Below are 14,484 nucleotides of genomic sequence, written 5' to 3'. Positions count from 1 at the left end.
TTTCACTGCTGTTCCTTGTGTTTTTTCAGGTACTTTTCTTGTTTATAAGACGATCGAAAAGCACAAGTGATACTGAATTGTTGTTCAACCCTGAAATTGAAAAATTCTATCGAGCCAACAAAAAGGAATACAAGAGAAGAAAGGAAGTAGAAAAAGAAGAACAACAAAGATTTGACCAAGAGGAGACAATTGAAAATATGGAGAATCAAAATAGAGCTATTAATGGAGACAATGGAGGAAATGAGCAAAATAGGCAGAATGAAGTTGTTAATCAAAATGATCCTCAGAGAAGGTCCATGTTAGATTATGCTTTTCCTAGATGTGCAGATGTGAGAGATAACAGACCTATCATTGGAGCTAATCAATTTGAGTTAAAGACTGGTCTCATTCAAATGGTTCAGAATTCACAATTTGGAGGTAGTCCACTTGAAAATCCTCATTCTCATTTGAAGAAATTTTTGATGATATGTGGCACACAAAGACAGCCTGGAGTTTCAGATGAAGTGATTCGGCTCACCTTATTTCTATTCTCTCTTCGGGATTCAGCATTAGAGTGGTATGACTCACTTCCACAAGTTACTATAGCTACTTGGGAGCAGCTATCTCAAGCTTTTCTATCTCAGTTTTTCCCACCTGGGAAGACCACTCATTTGAGGAATTTGATGGTAGCTTTTAAGCCAAGGGATGATGAAACTTTGTATGAATCTTGGATGAGATTTAAGGAGCTTGAAAGGCAATGTCCTCATCATGAAATACCGAAATGGATGATTGTTTAGAATTTCTACACCAAAGTTACTCCAGCCATAAGAAACATAATTGATTCACAAGCAGGAGGAGATTTCATGAGAATGACAAGTGAAGAATGCTATGATCTATTAGAGAAGATAGCTCATAATACCCATTTGTGGGGAAATCCAAGAGCACTTGAGCCAAAGAAGGCTGAAATTTATGAACTTGACTCAGTTAGCTACATGAATGCAAGATTTGATCAGTTGAATCAGCTTCTTAGTGATTTTTGCACAAAGGCAACAACCTCAACTCCTACAACTATGCAACAAGTTGCCTACACAGATGGAACCCAAAGTTGTGGAGTTGATTACTCTTCTTATGGTGATAATTATTTGCAAGAACAAGGTGCTTATGCAGGAGGTTATCAACAGAAACCTATAGAAAATTCTTACTCTAATGTGAACAACTCAACATGGAGACCACAAGCAACTTTTGCTCAACAAGGTCAAAGCTCAAATTATGCTCATAACCAGCAGTATATGCAGCAGAATAGGCCTCAATTTCAGCCTTAATTTTGGCCCACAAGGCAACCACAACCTGGATATCAAGCAAGAGCACAACAATCCCTTCCACCTCATGAACCGAAGCCAACCTTGGAAAGCATGTGGAGAAATTTGTTGCTGAACAAAGCAAGATGAATAGCAAATTGGAAGAAGAAATGCAACATATGAGACAAACCATGGATCAATTACAAGTCCATAACCGTATGTTGGAGACTCAATTGGCTCAACAAGCAAGCTCATCGGGAAGCAAATCCTATGGCAAACTACCTAGCCAACCACAAAACCCTCATGAACAATGGAAGGTTGTGACCTTGAGAAGTGGTAAGAAAGTTGGTCAAGAGAGTGAAAACAAGAGAGAAGAAAAAGAGAGCACAAAAGAAGAAAATTTAGTTGACAGCAAGAAAAATGAAAAAGAGGAAGAAAGCAAAAGTGAGCAAGATGAAGGAGAGAAACCATACATCCCACCTGAGCCTTACAAGCCCACCCTTCCCTACCCTCAAAGATTCATCAAGCATAAGCTAGACAAATAATTTGGCAAATTCCTTGAAGTGCTAAAGAAGTTGTATATCAATGTGCCATTCACTGAGGCACTATCCCAAATGCCAAGTTATGACAAGTTTTTGAAGGAGATTCTTACCAACAAGAGAAGGCTAGAAGATTATGACACCATCAACTTGGGAGAGCAATGCAGTGCTATAATTCAGAAGAAGTTACCTCCCAAACTCAAAGATCCGGTTGTGTTTTCCTTCCCTTGTCATATAGGTGATAATTGTGTGGCAAATGCCTTATGTGATCTTGGAGCTAGTGTCAGCCTAATGCCACTTTCAATATATAAGAAGTTGAATATGGGAGAGTTGAAGCCCACAAACATGTATCTTTCATTGGCTGACCGTTCAATTAAGTATCCAGAAGGCATTCTAGAAAATGTGCCTATCAATGTTGGGAAATTCTACATTCCGGTGGACTTTGTCATTTTACATATGGAAGAAGACACAAAAATTCCTATCTTATTGGGAAGACCCTTTTTGACAACAGCTGGTGCATTAATTGATGTAAAGGGTGAGAAATTGACACTTAGAGTGGGAGATGATCAAATAATATTCAACATCAATCCAGCCATGAAAAGGAAACATGAAGAAGTTGAGTCTTGTTTGCGGGTAGACATTATTGATGAGATTGTTCAAGAGCATTTCAGAAAAAGCTATCCACAAGACCCTCTTGAAAATTGCTTAGTCCATGGTGGGAGCATTAATGATGACAATCACAATATAGCTGCTTTTGCACAACACTTGGAGAGCTCTCCACCACATCCTGAAGCCACAATTTTTCAACTTGAAGAAGTGCAAACTTTGGAGATTAAACCACCATCATTAAAGGTAGAGGATGCCCCAAAGGTAGATCTTAAACCTCTTCCTTCCAACCTCAGGTATGCTTTTCTTGGACCAAATGGAACATATCCTGTTATAATTAATGCATCTTTGACTGATATTGAGAATGAAAAATTGTTGAGAGTTTTGAGAAAATATCGAAGAGTTTTGGGTTATGCAATTAATGATATAAAGGGAATTAGTCCAATAGTCTGTATGCATAGGATTTTCCTAGAGCCAAATAGTAGACCTTCTATTGAACACCAAAGAAGATTGAATCCTACAATGAAGGATGTTGTGAAAAAGGAAATCCTGAAATTACAAATTGCTAGACACAAAAGATTTTTGTAACTTGATGAGTTAGAAGAATTGAGACTTGATGCTTATGAAAATACTAGGATCTATAAAGAAAGAACTAAAAAATGGCATGATAAGCATATCAAGAAAAATGACTTTAAAGAAGGAGATTTGGTTCTCTTATTCAATTCAAGGTTGAAATTTTTTCCAGGAAAATTAAAATCAAGGTGGTCAGGTCCTTTTAAAGTTGTAAAAGTTTTCCCTCATGGTGCTGTGGAAATTTTTGATGAAAAATCTGGTAATTTCAAGGTAAATGGGCAAAGGTTGAGGCATTATTTAGTTGGTGAGCCAATTGAGAAGATAGCAACCTGCTCTCTCTCACATTCTCCATAAAATTTTGATTGAGTAAAGTCAAGCTAAAGACCTAAACTTAGCATTTTTTGGGCACAACCCACAATTTTTCATTGATTCTTTATTTCTTTCACATATATTTGTTTTAAGTTTTTCTATTCTCTTTATTCAGAGTTTGACATTGTTCTAATTTTTTTGTGCAGATGGAATACAATTCATTGCAAGCAAATGAGCATTAAAAAAAATTTTTTTTTTTTAGTTCTAGCTTTAAATTTTAGTTTTAAATTTATTCACTTATAATTTTCATCTTTCTATTGTTGATTATTTGTTGGTGGATTTTTCAGGACTCATTGCCCTTTTGGTTAATTTTAAGAGAAAGTTTTTCCAAACTTTGACATCTTGGTTTAAAAAGAAAATTATTTGAATGTGGATGTGTGAATTGGTGCTTTGAAAAAAAATTTTTATGAGTATTTGATGAACATAATAGGTTGAGCAATTAGAATTCATGTTATGAAGGTCTAATCATTTGAAATCTAATTTGTTTCAATTTTTCAGGTACTATGTAATTTTGTCAAATTTGGGCTTTAGTTGTGTTGTAGCTTATGTTCACTGGGCGCATTTTGGGCAGAATATTTCACAACTTCTGGCACAACCTCCATCCTTGTGTTCTAACTTGTGTCGTTTAATTGGTTTTGTAGGTTAACAACCCACTTCACTAGAATGGGCCCACAACTAACCAAAGCCCAAAAAGCCCACTAACCCATTTTGATATATATATATATATATATATATATATAACATCTCATGTCTTTATTTTAGTTGCTTCATTAATTAGTGTTTTTACTAGCTTGTTTAATTAATATTTTGCTTGTGTTGCTTTTCTTTTACTTGAAACATTACTTATTCAGTATTTTTTTTACATAGGTACATTTTTCTTTTGAATCTTTAGTACTTTGCTCACTTGCTTTGGTATGCTACTTCGGAATTTCACTTGATGGTTATATTTTTGAGCTTAACTTCCCTATTTCAACTTTTTGAGTTTAATTGCTTTAATGGATTCCATTCCACTATTTCTTTTACAATGAGTGCAGTAGCTGTCTAAATTTTATTTAATTAAATTGGCTGCACCTTCAATGAGGTAACAATTCTTATCTCAACTTGTGTTATTTTCAGCACAAGTTGTGCTATCACTTATGAAACAGGGTAATAATTCTTTATGCACATATGAGCCACCCATTTTTTGCACATATAGCCAAATTATCCCATTCCTTGCAATCTTTTAACATTGAGGACAATGTTCATTCTGAGTATGGGGGAGAAGGTAATTTTTTTTGCAAAAATTATTTTTCCTTTTCACTTGCATATAGTGACATACTCATTCATTATTTCATACTTGTACATATTCACATATATACACTGCATATAGCTTCATACACTTAATTATGCGTACTTAGTTGCATATAGGTTGATTATACATTTATACATTCATGCATTTCATTCATTCATTTAAATTTTTTTTTGGATTTTTAAACCAGCCTTTGAATTCCAGAAGTTGCTTATTCAAGCAATCCAACTTGCCTTTAGATGGTTAGTGGAATGAAAGTTCCAGATGGGCACAAAGTCTTAAGCATTATTCTTTCTCTTACTTAATAGCTGAAAATTAATATATTTATCTAGGTATGCAGATTCTGATTAGTTATTTTGAGTTTTGAGTGTCTGAATAAGCCTTTAAGGAAGAAAATGGTCATTGTCGTCTCACCATTCCTAGAACAAGCATCTTAGATCTTTCAAAGCTAAATTTTTAACTTGCATTTGATAAGAATATGATTTAGACATTCCTTCATATTTTTAAACCTCATATTTAGCCTTAACCTACCTTAATTTCATTTTAACCCTTGCAAACCCCCTTGAACCTTAATTCCCTAATTTCTTTGGAACCCAAATCATTTACCTAGTCATAAAACCTAAACACTACCACCTGTTTATGAGAATAATATTTTAGTAATTAAGTGCATAAAAAATAATGATTTAAAAAAAAACTTGAAGGATTGAAACATCTTGAAAAATACTAAAGTAATTATGAAAAGCTGATAAAAAAAAAAAAAGAAAACGGGGTCACCAAAATATCCCAAAGGTAATTTTGGGTGTCACATGAAATAGGGACATACAAAATCAAAAAATAAATAAATAAATAAAAAGGGTATAAAAAGTAGTCCCTTTATATAATCATTGAGATAGCACTTGAGATTCATTGTCAATTTCTTTCCTCTTGAAATAAAAAAAATAAAAATATATATATATATATTGGATGCACTTTGAGTTTCGTGATTAATATTATTCTCATATTTTGTTTTCCTTAATCCTTTTCTTTGTTAACCATAATTTTACCCTATTGGACCCCATTACAACCCTTAAAAAGACCTAATGATTCTTTGAAAAATGCTTGTTACATTAGTGGAGTTAGATCTTTTATGCTTGCATATGGGTTTGGCAATATAATCTTCCATACATTACTCACCATCTAATTGAGACACATTGGCTATCTATTTCATTTAGGTTTGTTTTGGCATAATTGACTCTTGTAGCTAGTTGGTATTTGTTGCTTAGGTTGATTGGTTAATTCTTAGCTATTTTATAATTGTTGAGAGTGATTGCTTCATTCTATGTGCTTTGTTGATGGAAATTTAGAATGTTGGTGGCTAGAGGTAAGTTAGTGGTTTGAATTAGTGATTTTTGTGTTTTCAAAGACTAATTCTATTCCCTTCCAAATGAGTTTTAATGAAATTTTGCTTGGGGACAAGCTAGAGTTTGAGTATGGGGGAATTTGATGCATGCATTTTATATCATCATTTAGGTATAATTTTTTAACATAATTTACCCTTGTTCATAGCTATTACTATAGATATTAGCATATATTTAGTCAATTTTGCAATTTTACACTTCTTAGTTTAATTTATGGAATTTATTTGTTTTGTAGGTTAAATTTGGAGAAATTTGGTGTATTTTGATCAGAGCAGCCATTTGGAAGAAATTAAAGTTGAATGGCAAAATTTTGAAGTTGAGATTAAAGAGGCCGAGAGTGACACAACCTACAACACAGCTTGTGTCACAGGTTGTGTCGATTGTCAGATATGCAGTTTTTCTCAGGCAGCAGGTTTCACAACCTGCGACACAACCCGTGACACAACCGATTCAGCTTGTGTCGTTTTTACTGAAAATGGCTGACGTGGCATTTTCGTTCCTCTGATTTAATACCTCACTTTCTCTGGAATCTTCTACCTTTTTACTCATTCTAGGGCAGATCTCTGACCCATATAAAACCTCCTTTATCTATTTCTTTCCATAAGGAGAAAGAGGGAGAGATTTCTGGCAAGAAAGAAGGAGAGGGAGAGGAGCTCGTCTGTTTATTTTGCAGCAGCAGAGGACGTTTCTGCACTCTCTAGCAGCAGATTCATCATCATTTTTCTGGGTTTTTCTATTCCTTAGCTTAGATTTTCATTATTTCTTCATTTCTACACTTGGGTTTGTCTTGAAACTATGATTTGTGAGTAGTTATTTGATATTCTAGAGATGGGTTTGTAAATATTGCTTTGTATTGTGGTTTTGAACTGATTTAGTCATTTAAATGAGATTTGTTGCATTTTGATTTATTGCTTGTGAGCTTGTTGCTTTGCTTGATGAATGGGCCCTCATTAAGTTAAGTTTTAATCCTTGACAGATGGACTGAAAAGTAAATGTTTGAGATAGATAATCTTGCAATAAACTTAGTTTTCTTGGTATTAGAGATAAACTAAGAGGATTAAGGGGACTTTCTAAAAATTAATTAGAGCTTTAATTGGGTTTTTGTTAGGTTTGAAATACCGTGAAAACATGGTTTAATTTAATGAATACCAACTTTGAAATGCTTGAAAATGGTTTCAAAGAACTAAGAATTGATTTCCCTCAAAATTGTAATTCTCATGTATTTGGCTAAATTAGGGATAAACCACATGCAAATAATATTGAAAATCCTATCTCTAGAATCACTTTAATTTTTATTGAATTTAGATTTAATTCCTCCTAATTTCATAATTAACAATTTCAATTTAAATTTTGGTAATCTAGTTAATTTACTTAATTGTTTGATTTAGTTTAAATTCCTCAAATACCAATTTTAATTTTAATTTTCATTTTTAATAACTTTAAATTTTACCATTCTAATTAGCTTATCCTTTTATTTTCAATTTAAGCACAATTCCCTGTGGGAACGATATTATTTTTAAAACTATACTAATGTGACCTGTGCACTTGTGGAAGCACACCAAGCTGCCATAACAACGAGAAGCTTGATAGTGTCATGCCTAGCCACAAGTGAGAAGGTATCTCCATAATCTACTCCTGCAATCTGTGCATACCCTTTTACCACTAATCTAGCTTTGTGTTTGTAAATAGAACCATCAGGATTTAACTTGGTCCTATACACCCACTTTACTCCAATAACATCTTTATCTTTAACTTACTTGTTAATTCCCATGTGTCATTTTTATCAATCATTTCTATTTCTTCTTGCATTGCTTGTTCCACTCTTCATGCTGGGAAGCTTCTTCATAACTTGTTGGATCAACAACTACAAGATTACATCTCTCATATACTTCAACAAGAGACTTAGTTTTCAAAATTGAAGAATCTATTATGGAGTCAACATCAAGTGTAGAGTCTTCAATTGAATTTTGGGCATTTGAACTAGAACCAACACCTGAATTCCCATTCAAATCTATCACAAGTTGTACCATATTAAATTTCTTCTGAGGCTCCCTTTTATCCCAACTCCAGTAGATGGATTCATCCACTTCTACATCTCTGCTCACAATGATTTTCTTAGTTTCAAGATTATAAACCCTGTAGCCTTTACTTTGTGTAGCATAACCAAGAAAAATGCCCTTTGTTGCTTTATCATCCAACTTCCCTCTATTTACAGATGGTACATGAACATAACATAGAGAACCAAATATTCTTAGATGCTTTGCAGAAGGTTTGATACCCAACCAAGCTTCAATAGGAGTCATGCCTGAAATTGATTTGGTAGACAGCCTATTTAACAAATACACAGCTGTATACACTGCTTCAGCCCAAAACATCAAAGGAAGCCTGTTTTCAATCAACATACACCTTGTCATTTCCATAACCGTGCTGTTCTTCCTCTCAAAAAAACCATTTTGCTCAAGAGTATAACTTATAGTCAATTGATGATGGATTCCAGCCTCTTCACATAATTTATTAAACTCATGTGAAGTGTACTCCTTCCCTTTATCAGATCTTAGTGTCTTGATCTTGCATCCACTTTGGTTTTCAATCAGATTTTTGAATTTCTTGAAGATTGAGAACACTTGGGACTTATTGGTTAAGAAATAGACCTAAGTCATTCTTGTAAAATCATCTATGAAGAGCAAGAAATACAGATTCTAGCTTAAGGGTGCAGTCCTCATTGGTCCATATAAATCAATGTGAACCAATTCTAATTTATTTTTGGCTCTCCAAGCTTGATTAACAGGAAATGCCTTTCTGTGTTGCTTCCCCAACTCACAACTTTCACAAAGATCATCAATAACATGTATTTCTGACATTTCCCTTACCATACCATGTGACTGCATAAACCTTAAAGATCTCATATTGAAATGTCCATATCTTTTATGCCAAAGCACTGATTCATCAATTTTTGAAACATAAGCATGATCATTAACAAAGGCACAATTTAGAAGAAAATTATTATTCACCTTTTTAATCCTTACTATCTCAACATCATTAGCATCATATATAATGCAGAAATTATCTCTAAAAGATAATGAATAGCCTTTGTTTAACATTTGAGCCACACTCAACAAGTTCTGATCCAAAACAGGAATAAAAAGAACATCTAAAATTTGCTTTGTACCTTTCCTGGTTTGAATAGCCACAGTACCCTTGCCTTGAGCCTCCACAATTGCTCCATTTCCAAGTTTCACTTTTGTTTTAATTGATCTATCAAGAACAGTAAAAAGATCTGCATCTTTGGCCATATGACTTGTACATCCACTATCTACCAACCATAGCTACTTTGAAGATGCATTTGCAGCATGTGAAGCCACAAATAAGTGATCATGATGTTGTTGAGTCTCTTCAGTAAAGTTTGCTTATTGGAAAGCTAGTTGTTGTGACTGATTCTGCTTAAGCCTACAGAATTTCTCTATATGACCATGCTTCTTACAAAATCTACACTGTATTTTTCCTTTATCCTTGAACCAACAATCCCTTTCAAGGTGGTTTGTCCTTTTGCATACTGGACATGGTGGAAATTTCCCTCTCTTATTTGTGTCTTTAGAGCTGGAACCCTCTGGAGCTTTTCTTTTCCCATCTTTATCATTAAAAGCTTTCTTCTTGTCCTTAGATCCAACATTGGGCTACTTTCCATTAGTTTTTGCTTGAAAAGCACCCTCAGTGACACCTTCAACTCTTATTGAAACTCTCTGCTCTTGTGCCTGAAGCTTGCTAATCAATTCAGCTATGGTGAGCTTTTTCAAGTCACAAGACTCCTCAATAGCTGCTATTTTAGCTTCAAATTTATCTGGAACACTGATCATAATTTTCTCAACTACCTTTTGATCAGTGAGCTCTTCATCATAAAGTCTCATCTGATTAACTAAATCCATCAAATTTGTTGCGTAATCTTTAATAGATTCAGACTCCTTCATTTTAAGCATCTCAAATTCTCTTTTTAAAGTGAGGAGCTTGACTGATTTACTCTATCACTCCCTTCAAACTCTTCTTTCAACTTATCCCAAGCTTCCTTTGCTGTTTCACAGGCCATAATTCTAGAAAAGGTAGCATATGTCATTGCTGAATGGATACAGGTGAGAGCCTTATGTTTCTTTGCTTTATCTTCCTCATACTTGTTGATCTGTGCCAAAGTGGGATCACTTCCAAGAGGAGTTGGATCTGCATCTGATTCTACAGATTCCCACAAATTCATTGCTTTCAGAAAAGATCTCATCTTCACTACCCTAACTGGATAGTTGTCTCCATTGAAAGAAGGAGGTGCTATGGAAGAAAAACCAGACATTTTCACTCACACTTAGTGTTTAACACTCAAACTCACAAGATTTTTTTTTTTTCCAAACCTCACAGCCCTTAAGATTCAAGCTCTGATACCATTTGTTGAATTTCATAGCATAAAAATGAGAGAACTAAACATAAGTTTTTCTGGAATAGAACATATGCACTCACACACTTTCATTAACATAAAGCTCCTTGTATAGGAGACACATTACAAAAGCAGTACATGAGCCATACCTACTGCAGAATTACTTTTCAGAATTTACTCCATAAATTATGCATTATCACTCCTTTACACCAAACATTATACTAACTAAAGTTAACATACAAAATATCTTTGACTTTTGAGTCTCTAAGGAAACTCTTACAGCTCTAACAGTTCTGGCCATATATTCATCGCAAAATATTTACTTCTCTGCAATATCTGGTTTGATCCATCTTACTTTGTCTGTAAAGTGCTTCAACCAACAAAAAAGAAAATTCAGTGGTGAGAGCAACACACACCAGGAAGGCAAATATCAGTTGAGGAAGGCACCTCAAATATTCCTTGATATATATTCTTGGAACCTGAAAATATCTGCTGGAAACCATTCTTCTGCAGCTAGAATTTAACCTGCTCAACAACAATGCTTGAATGATGAGAATAAATTGTTTATGGCCAAAAAAAGGTAGTTCAGAAGCCTTCATGCATTTACCTCTAGGAGCATATGAGACTTTCCTGTTCAAAGGGGTGATAAATTTGGATCTACGACGCCTCTTGAATGGAGATGTGGAAGTTCCTCTTCCAAATCTCCTCTTTTCACTATTAGTGTGTCTATGATTTGTGTAAGCTGTACCAACGATATTGGAAATGTCAACCAATGGCCCTCGAGATGACCTTGCATTTGGATTAATCCTTGAATGCAATAAAAATTGCCAAAGAATTATCCTCTACCATATCAGTTTCGTTGGAGTTAATTCAACATTGGTTTGGTTTAGTCTTTATTTTGTTCGACTCTGTGCACGTTCCAATGCATCCCTGGAAACAGATAAGGATCTTCTACTTGCTGTACGGAATTTGATGGGTGCTGGTTTGGGGTGTGGAATTATGTAGTTCAGGTTAGTCTTAGAAATTAAAGATGGCCTTGGAACTGACTGCAATGCACTATTTTTCCTACCCTCTTTCATCCTCAAATGTGATGAACTTCGCCAATCATGTTCTTCAATGTCATCAGATGATTTCCATGGATGTTGAAAGCCTTGAAATCTGCAGACATCATTATTGTTTTCCAAGCCAAATAATGCCTTGGCTCTGACCAGACCAGCCGAAAATGGAAGAGTTTGGGTTCAGATAAAGCGGTGCCTCAAGCCCAAAGCCACGGCCTTCCAAACAGCAGCCCATCATCTTGCAAAGATTAGATGTGCTTTCTCTTAATCTATTTCTAGTGAGGATAGATAGTTAGGCTCTCAAGTCTTAGCTTTATGCGAATGAATTAAACCAAAACATCTGTTCTTGACGATGTTTCTTTCCGTTATTATTCTTATCATACGCATCGAGCTGTGGCAGTACCCATATTTACTTCTATATTTTAGACAAATATTACACAAATTTATATATATATATATATAAGATACATGGTTTACCAATTTTTTTTTAATTTCACGTGACATTTTAATTTTTATTAAATTGATACGTAAATTGTTCAAATGTTATGACATTTAACCACTTCACTCACATTGCTAACGGTAGAGACTTGAAATTATTCTTCTAAAAACGGATAAAATTTTAATTACAATAAAATTTAAAAAATTTGTTCAATAAAATTTTAGAATCGATAAACAATCTATTTGGCATTGAATTTAGAAGGCTGAAACTATTTTTCTGAATAAAAACATCATTTTAGATGCTGTTGAAGAAAGCAATTTGGAAAAAGCCGTTTTGTTATTTTAGTATTCTTATGACTAAAATTGATCAAAATTAATTTTTAATTATTTTTTAATACTCTCTAAATAGTATATTTAAGAAAGTAATTTTCTCAACAGCAATTTTAACAGTAATGTCAAACAGGCCTAAAATTGATCAGTTTGTCCAAAACTATCAAGGACACACTACAAGCACACGAAGTAAAAAATTTTGAATGACAAATTATATTATTGTTTTTATATAAATTATTATTTAGTCCTTAAAATTTTACAATAAATATAAGTAAATCTTTGTCTTTAAATGATTTTTTAAGAAAATATTCTAAAAATAAATTTATTGTTGGAATTGATAATCGTTACAAAAATAAAATTTATCATCCTTAATTGTTTATAAGTAGTTTTCATCAATAACTTAAAATGCTGAGGGCTAGAACTAAGCTAATTTATTAGGAACAATGAGGAAGGGAAGATGACAAGTAAAAAACTGCTCTCTAATTTTTAGAGAAAGATATTTTCTCTTGATTTTTCTACTTTGTGCTCCCTAATTAAAACTTAGGCTTTCTCTACCTCTCAGATGAGGAAAGCTCTTCCTAAAGAGTCTCCACATTTTTGTTTTCATAAATCCTTGGAACTAATGTTAAAGGATCAAGGTTTGTAATCTACATTGAGTGTTTGGTTGTGTGTTTGTGCAAGTTCGACTATTAAGTAGCAGCCAAAGTATGGTAACTCGAGGGCCTTGGTGTCGGCATTAAATGGTGGTTGTCAATCCCATTATGGCTACAAAAGATTGAGAAAACTGTGAGTTTTGCTATGCTTTTATTCGAGTCACTAATGGGGGCTTTCTTCTTGGCCTTAGATAGGCTCACTAAGCCATGCATGGCTTCCAAGAGAAAGGGGTCTGCCTTGTACATACTCGCTTGGTGGTTTAGATGTAGCTCTATGGTTGCAAGCCGTGTGGGCTTTGGGTTTGTCTTTTTTTGAGCTCTGAATGGCTAGGTTAATGGGTTGAATTTATCCCCTGTATTCTGACCTTGAGCCTTATACTGATTTTAACCTCCAACGAATAATTATTTATTAAAAAAAAAAAAAAAAGATTGCGCATCTGGTTGGTTTGATGGGAGCTGAAGCTGGAAAAGAGTGACGCCCACTGTTATAAGTCCACCCATTAAAATCGAGGATATAGGGATGCGAGATTACGTAGCTTGAAGGCAAAGTATATGCATTATCGGACATACTTTGCAGATATCCAGAATTGTCTGGGGGCATGTCCAGCCAAATTCGGCTCTTGCATCCATAATTTTTTTTCCCTTGGTAATCCTCATTATTATTTCATTTTTTTTCACAAGTATCATGCTCTACTAACTAACATTTAGGGATTAGAGCCAAAGCCCAAAAGCTTCTCCCACCCAAAGTAATCAAGCATGTGACCCTATGACCCAGAAAAATCTACATTAAAAACAAGTTCAACGGAAAGAAACACAAGAATTATGGACGACGAATAAGGTAATTATAAATATTATTATTTTTAAATTTAATTAAGAATTTTAATGCTATAAATTCAATTAAATTTTATTTTAAATTACTCATATTTAATCATTATTTAAATATTCTGATTTTATTTAATTTTATTTTTTAATTAGTAATTATATATATATATTATTTAAAAACTTAATAATTATATAAAAAATTTAAATTCTATTTACTTTAAATATAATATTTAAAAAATTTTATAATATTTTTATCAAAATATATTCTATATTTAATTAATTATTTATATAAATAAGTTCAAATAATTAATAAATTTAAAATACAACCATTAATTAAATTAATTATTTAATAATTAAATATCTATCTCATTTTTTTCCTCAAAGAAATAACTACTCATTACTTGAACTCAATTCAATTTAAAAATTGTAACTCATCTTGATTTTGATTGAATTATACTTATAAAGCTCGAGTTAACTAAATATATAATCCTTGAATATTATTACATAAGCTTCAACATACTCAACTTGATGATTGACTTGGAGCTCAATTGAATCAGAACCAACTATGTGCATGAAATTAATTAATGGTTGAAATCTTAAAAAATTAATATCTAAAAATGTCTTTTAAAAAAAACCTGGCTATAGTGATTGTGATGAAAGGTGGTGCAACAAAAATAAATGGTAGTGGGTGGTGGGGGCGTGGGCATGCATTGGGCATCC

The 14,484-nt window shown here is 33.5% G+C and overlaps 1 non-coding gene across 1 annotated transcript; it reads right to left on the bottom strand.

The window, feature by feature from the left end:
• Window positions 1–647: 647 nt before the first annotated feature.
• LOC131180459 (small nucleolar RNA R71) lies at window positions 648–754 on the bottom strand. Its single transcript, XR_009149230.1, has one exon. It is a non-coding gene; the product is annotated as a small nucleolar RNA R71 (small nucleolar RNA).
• Window positions 755–14,484: the final 13,730 nt, after the last annotated feature.

Source organism: Hevea brasiliensis, chromosome 5 (genome assembly GCF_030052815.1).
Source record: "Hevea brasiliensis isolate MT/VB/25A 57/8 chromosome 5, ASM3005281v1, whole genome shotgun sequence".
Classification (NCBI taxonomy): Eukaryota; Viridiplantae; Streptophyta; class Magnoliopsida; order Malpighiales; family Euphorbiaceae; genus Hevea; species Hevea brasiliensis.
This window is presented reverse-complemented; position numbering and strand designations above follow the sequence as displayed.